Here is a 7434-nt window from a genome sequence, read left to right on the forward strand (position 1 = left end):
AACAACAACAACGCGTATAAAAATGAGTAAATAGCGTTATGTAGTTACCGGTAAGAGAAGCTGCGACAGCTGCGTCTGCAACCAAGCGCAGTGACGCCGACGTCAACATCGGCAGCGCTGCTCAGTCAAACAAAAGTGCAAGTACAAACCGTTTACTTTTCATTTTTTTTTKTTTTTKTTGTGAGTTTTTGGTTTTGTGCTTTTTGCGAATTAACTCTAAGCTGTGCCTTTGAAATTTGTCTTCGGCAGCGTCGTAACTCAACACTTTGTCGTTGCGCTTGATGCTTTTTCAGCAAGTTTTCAAGATTTATTGAGTTGAAATTCGGTCTGCGGATGTGCACACCTAAGGCCGACGTGAGGTTTTGCGGTGACTTGCTGCCCCAGCGCCTCACTGGCTCGGTGCCACGGTGTGCTTGTTGTTGTTTGTGGACCCTTTACAGCGACGGCTAAAATATGTATGAATGGCTAGGTGACTACGCAAGTATGTGACTATGTCTGTGCGCACATGTTTCACCCATTGCCCTGTCTGTGGTGCGCGCGTTTTGCAGGTTTTTTGCTTAATCTCATTTGTGCGACGCGGCGCATGCGCAACCTTAAGTTGATGAGCTGCCATATCGGATGTGGTGGCGTAGTTTTGATGGATGTGTAAAAGCGATAGGAGCATTTTGTCGCTCCAACTTATTAACACTTCACTAGTTAAAAGTATGTAATGTTTTTGTTTTGTGCGAAAAAGTTGCACTTGCCCTGGCTATCTTCATCTATAATAATATAAATTATAGAAAACGTGTTGCAATTATTAAAATGAAATTCGCCATTGCCAACAACAATTAACTGCGCATATTTATTAGGTGACCCTGCTGGTTGGCGGAAATTTCCGTTTACTGTTAAACAATCAAAGCATTTTGCGTCTAAATTTCTGTAATTAGTTTTTTCTTCATTCTAACATAATCAGTTTTCCAGCGGCAATGCTCTGTGGTTCACGAAATAAATCGTTATTGCCTTTAAATGTATTTCAATCAGTGCTAATCGGTGTGGCGCATCAAGATGATGAGTTGTTGCCGCAGTAATTTTGTGGTGGTGGGGCAGTCGGCAACTCGCCGCCGTTAATGGGTTTGGTTTTGGCTTGTTTCGAGCTATTGCGCGATTCATTACTCGTCGTTGCTTCCCATTTTCTGTTTATTACCTACTTTGCACGCCCGCTGCTGCCATTGTCGGGTCAAAATGTCAATTTTGTATTTTTAATTTGCTTTTGGCGTGTGTATATGTGTGTGTTTGGCGAGGAACAGTGTGGCAAGACTAATTTTTGCTATCATACTTTTTTGCTCTTTTAAAACGTACTTCTAAAAATTTTTCTTCAGAAAATTACACAGAAATGTTTTCTTTATATATTTAAAACATCTTATCATTCACTTAATCACATGAGAAATAATTCCCATATGCAATTTTGTGCATATATACAAGAACAGATGGCAGTCTTGGCTAATAGTTCATTTAAATTATCTTAAGACAACCAACAAAGCGGCGGGACCTATGGATTGCCGGCCGAGCTATTCAAACACGGCGGCGATGAACTGATAATCTTTGAAGAATATGGTCGGACGAACGCATTTAAGTTTGCTTTGTCCTATCCACAAAAAGGGAGACCCCACGATCTGCGCCAACTATCGTGGTATTAGTCTCCTCAGCATCGCATATAAGGTTCTATCGAGCGTACTGTGTAAAAGTTTAAAGTTCATCGTCAATAAACTGATAGGACCTTATCAGTGTAAATTTAGACCTGGAAAATCAAAAGCTGACCAGATTTTCAACATGCGCCAAATCTTGGAAACGACCCCTGAAAAGATAATCGGCTCACACCACCTGTTCGTGCTTCCAAGCTGCTTTTGACAACACGCAAAGGAGCTACCTTTATTTAAATGAATACGGCAGTGTAAACTGACGTTGAGCTAGCAAAAGCTGGAGATAATAATTCGAGCTGCAAAGCTGAATATATGAATGAAGGTATAATCCTCTACAAGAGTGTACATCTGCTGACCCCGATGATACTGACATCATAGGCCTCAATAATAGTGCCGTTAGTTCTGACAGTCATAACTTCGAAGTCGTCAATAGTTTTGTCTGTTCGTCGATTTCCAAGCTGCTTTTACCAACACGAAAAGAACTACCTTTATATAGTACTACCAACTTACAGAAAAAAATTACCGATTCGAAAAATACGCCAAGTATAAATTAAAAATTCACCTTTCAATTTGATCACAATAGTAGTGTGGAAAAGCTGAAAGGTGCACTTCTTGTTGGTTCTAAAACAATGAAAAACAAGAAAAAACGTTAACTTCGGTTGCACCGAAGCTAAATACCCTTCACAGGTGCATTTATGTTAGTAACTATATGTTCAGTTTGTATGGAAGCTATACGCTATAGTGAGCCGATCTGAACAATTTCTTCGGAGATTACATTGTTGCCTTAGAAAATTATCTATACCAAATTTCGTGAATATGTTTTGTCAAATGTGAAAATTTTCCATACAAGAACTTGATTTCGATCGTTCAGTTTATATGACAGCTATATGTTATTGTGGTCCGTTATCGGCAGTTCCGACAAATGAGTAGCTTCTTGAAGAGAAAATGGTGTTTGCAAAATTTCAAAACGATATCTTAAAAACTGAGAGACTAGTTCGTATATATACAGACAGACGGACATGGCTAAATCGAATCAGCTSAACATACTGATCATTTATATATATACTTTATAGGGTCTCCGACGCTTTCTTCTGGCCGTTACAAACTTCGTGACAAAATTAATATACCCTGTTCAGGGTATAACAAAGATTATATCTAGGCTTCAACTCCTTCGAACATTTAAGCTTGGAAAAGTGTTGTGTTGATAGTCAAACATTTCCTCGGCAGCAATTAATTACTAATTTATAAAGAAGTTGAGCAAAATACGCTGACAAGCAGAATATATTTAAATTTAGAAGCGAATTTGCTTAAAAAATATTGTAAACTGGAAAATTATAAAAGTATGTATATTGAAAAAAAAAAAAAACGATTAAAAAAGCCATTTTTTGGCAATAAAGATGGCGAACCCGACTCCCCAAACAATGACGATGGAATAGATGTTCCATTGCCCGACTAAAATGAGGTTCGAAAAGCAATTATCTGCCTGAAGAACAACAAAATAACAGGGGTCGATGAATTACCGATCGAGCTATTCAAATACGGCGGCGAAGATCTAACATATGGGGGGATGAAAGCATGATCAATCAACAAAAAGGGACAATTACCGTGGGATAACCCTTAAATAAAGAGGCTATTATCGAGCGTAGTGAGGAAAGCCTGAAGACCACTCACGTCAGTCCTTTGGGGTAAATCACTCAAGACTGATCTGTTAGTCACCGACAATTGGTATATATTGAGATAAAGAAAGAAAAATTAAATCGACAGTAGATGATCTTCATAAGATTTAGTTAGTTTCTATACGATCGAAATTATGTTTATAGCATTTGAATATCACAAAATTAATTTTATATCAAATTTTTATTTTATTAGTTACAATTTACTAACCGGTCCACTGTGCAACATTAGCAATATGTTTATCTATAACTAAATTTCTGTTTCGGTGTATGACTCTGCATCGCCGTCAAATGAAAATGAAAATTCGCGCAGGCAATTGCGCCGAGAATTTCGTGACAAGATTGCCCCAAAAGATTTCATTCAATGCACTGTGAGCATCTGCTTTTTTTTACAGCGTTTGATTGCTTTGTTCTTGCGGGTGTTGCACATTGTGCTCCTTCACTGTGTGTGTGTGTTGTGTTTCTGGCGTTATTCTTTTTTTCCTTTATAGTGGGATGGGACGCTAAAAGGCAGAAGCGTTGCTTTTGATTTGACTTCGATCGGGTCGGAGCGCAGCATTGTTCACAGCCATTGTCTCATTGTAAAAATGGGAGTACATACAGACACGCTGGTATGTTGAGAAATTTGCAATTAAAAAAACTATATATTTTATATTTTTTGTAAATAATATTTTTTTTTTGTAACAAAAAAAGTTGGTGTGTAGGCGTTAGGAAATTTAGGTGTACAAATATATTTTATTAGTTAAAAGCTTGATTAAAAAATTTATTTTCAAAAATATATTTAGGCAATGATAAATCACTTATATGTTTTTTTTTCTAAAAAATATTTAGACAATTAATCGCCGCACATTATTATGTAATGAGGTGCGACAAGTTGATTGCGCCGCCTTTTTGGACACCAGCAATTTTTCTATATTTTGGGGAATTTTTTTTTTTCGAAATACATACTTGCATGCGAGTGTGTGTGTTTGCTTGTATGATGGCATAATTGAGCAGGTACAAATGTCACTTGTTTCTTGTCTCAGCTGGCATTGGCTCGCAGTCAAAATCTTCAGCCGTGTTTGCGCCATAAAAGCGCTTGCATTGACATGTGAGTAATTCACGTACATAAATACATCTTCTGCCAAGAGGCCCATAAATGCTCAAAGAAAGATGCAACAAGTTTTTCTACTCGCTACCTTGTTGTTGTTTAGTTGTATTTTAACCACTGACTTGTGCTTAAAATTAGTCAATCGATGAGAGAAGTTCAACTTGATGCACACACATAAAATTAATAATAGTTACAATAGAAGAAGAGAAGAGCAGAAGCACCGGTTGTGGGTTGTTGGTTGTTGCCAACCAATTGCCAATTACAGATTGCAATGATCAATGCAGCTGACTTATGTCGTACTTCAATTTGCATGTGTGCGTGTGTGTATGTATGTCGGGTCGGTTGGGATGCCTGCATTTTTAATATCTCAATAAAGTTGATAATAATTTCATTCGAAGGTCAACGTGTTCTTTAAATTCACTTTTTATTCGCATTTGCATCTGATGCCTCACTTGCTCAACTACAGTCACACACACACACACACACACACACACTTACAAACATATTATATATGCAATTTGACTGCAGAAATGTAATGCATGTTCGCTGGTAGTCTTAAAGTGGCTAATTGATGAGCATCAGGTTTGCTATAAAATTGCCATAATGATCCGTTTAACTAATGTTTAAAAGCTTAACATTTGCATAAACTCTTGCTAATGCCCAATATTAATTGCACCATTCAAAGTAAGTACACTTTGATTTGTTATTTAAGATGATTTTTATTTGAAACTGCAGTTCTTAGAGAGCTTATCTAGTTCTAAATATTTTTTTGTTAATAAGCGTTAATGAATTTCCACGGCGTTTAACATTAGAGGGTTTCTGACAGAACCTTGTTGAAAAGGTGAATTACTTGGGAATCATTATTGATATTAAGTTACGTTGAGGAGAGGTTGAGGAAGGTATTAGTTGGATTATATTGTTGTAAGGGAGCTATTGGGAGCAGTGGGGTCTCTCACGAAAAGTCTTGCTTTGGCTTTACGAAACCGTATTTAAACCAATATTGTTCTGTTGGTATTTGTCTGATGGAACGCGCTCGGTAAAGCCACACTCACTAAAGAGCTGGAACGTGTTCAACTAGAGGCTTTTATTGGCATCAGTTGGTCACCATATATAACACCAACGATGGCACTTACTGCCATTCTACTGAAGGTACCCTTGGACATAGCCGGCAGATGCATTGCTGCAAAGGGTGCTATCGACAACTGAAAATTGGACACATTATGTCCCAGGTTCTATGGGGGAAATTTTGAAATACCTCCCACTTCGACGGCATCCATAATAACTTGGATCACTATGCCGTGTAACATATTTCTAGCGGCGATTTCTCTAAGCATATACTTCTGTGATATAGGTGCATGGGGAAAAGGGGCGCAGTAAGCCTTTTCAAGGATGGATCGATGCTAAAGAGAAGGATTGGAAGAGGTGTGTTCCGTAAGAAGCTCTCAATAAACTTTTGTTTCATACTGTCAAATCTGTTTAGCGTCTGTCAAGTAGAAGTGGACACCATTAAGACAGTAAGTTTCTAAGAAGTGCGTCATCAGGGAGGTTTGCATCCTTGATCGCTGACAGTCAGCTCAAAGATAGCCAAGGTTTGCATGATCTCACTAGCAGTAGCATCAAGCTACTTCCATATTCAACTTGTCTGGAACTCGTCGCAATTTGTAAGATTGATGAGCTTGCAAGACAAAGCACCTACACCCAAAGGGTTTCTCTATCTTGAGAGCAAATGTACTTTTCCGAAAACGAAGAAGTCGCACAGTGCCATATCAAGTGAATACGGGGAGTGGTTTGTGGTTAACAAGTGATTTTGGTGATATAATCGGTCAAAAGCGTCGATCGATGATTTGGTTTTAATATGTTTTATATAAGTCCCTGAACTACAATAAAATCTCCAGCTGTATTAAATATTTATCTATTTAATTATTTGGTTTACAATACCTTTACCAACACCTCCTTTAAAATACCTTATTTCAGCTCATAATTTTTTACTTGCCAATATCAAGCTTATAAATGTACTTGGGTTTTATCAGAAGATCGTAAATACGTACATACATATATGGAAAGAAGAAAGGAAGAAAAGAAGATCTTCGGTCTTTGGAAGGCAAAATGAAAAAACATCAAAAGGAGGAATTAGTTATTTGATTGCATTTCAGGTTTAAGAAATAGTTTAACTTAAGCCAAGTTCGATAAAATTTATTTTTGATAAATAAACCTTCTCTAAATTGAATTTTTTTACAAAAGTAAACTAAGAATACTATATTTTTGTTTGATGGATTAAGTCAGTATTTTCTTGGTGCTACGATTATTGTCTATTTATAGAGTTTAACAAATCCAATCGTAACTATGTACTAATGTAATTTTATACCATGAACAGGGTAAGTTAAGTTTGCTTAACGAGGTACGTTTCTCTGTCCGTCTGTTCGTCTGTATATTTACGAACTAGTCCCTTAATTTTTGAAAAGCCGTCTACAAACTGACTCATCGAAACTCTTATCGATTGTAATATTTTGTATTTGTTAAGGGTATTATAGGTTCGTTTAAATCGGAGTTAACGTTTTTTTCTTGTTTCAAAACACTAACTCTCGCATTATTATACCTAATCAGTATCTCATTTAATACTGTAAATTGGAATTATGTACAGAACTATGATTAAATGCAAAACATGTTTATATGTGTCATATATAATTAAGAAATAGAAGATATTCTGCGACTGGCATGCCTTGCAAGTAGTTCCGTTTTCCAACCAAAGTGTAACAAAAAAGAAAAAAAAAAACTACAAACGGCTCTTTATAAAATGTCTCACCATCAAGACCAATTTGTGTCTTATTATAAAATGACTCATAAATCTAAACGCATGCGCACACATACATACATGCACCGGTAGGCCCAATACTGTTTACTGTGCAACAAATTGAAAGCACACGGTGTGTTCTCAGCCATATATGCTTACCATGCAACCCAGTGCACTTAATTCGATACGAAATCAATATGT

This window comes from Bactrocera latifrons, unplaced genomic scaffold, assembly GCF_001853355.1.
Source record: "Bactrocera latifrons isolate USDA-ARS-PBARC rearing strain unplaced genomic scaffold, ASM185335v1 scaffold_13, whole genome shotgun sequence".
NCBI classification, from domain to species: domain Eukaryota; kingdom Metazoa; phylum Arthropoda; class Insecta; order Diptera; family Tephritidae; genus Bactrocera; species Bactrocera latifrons.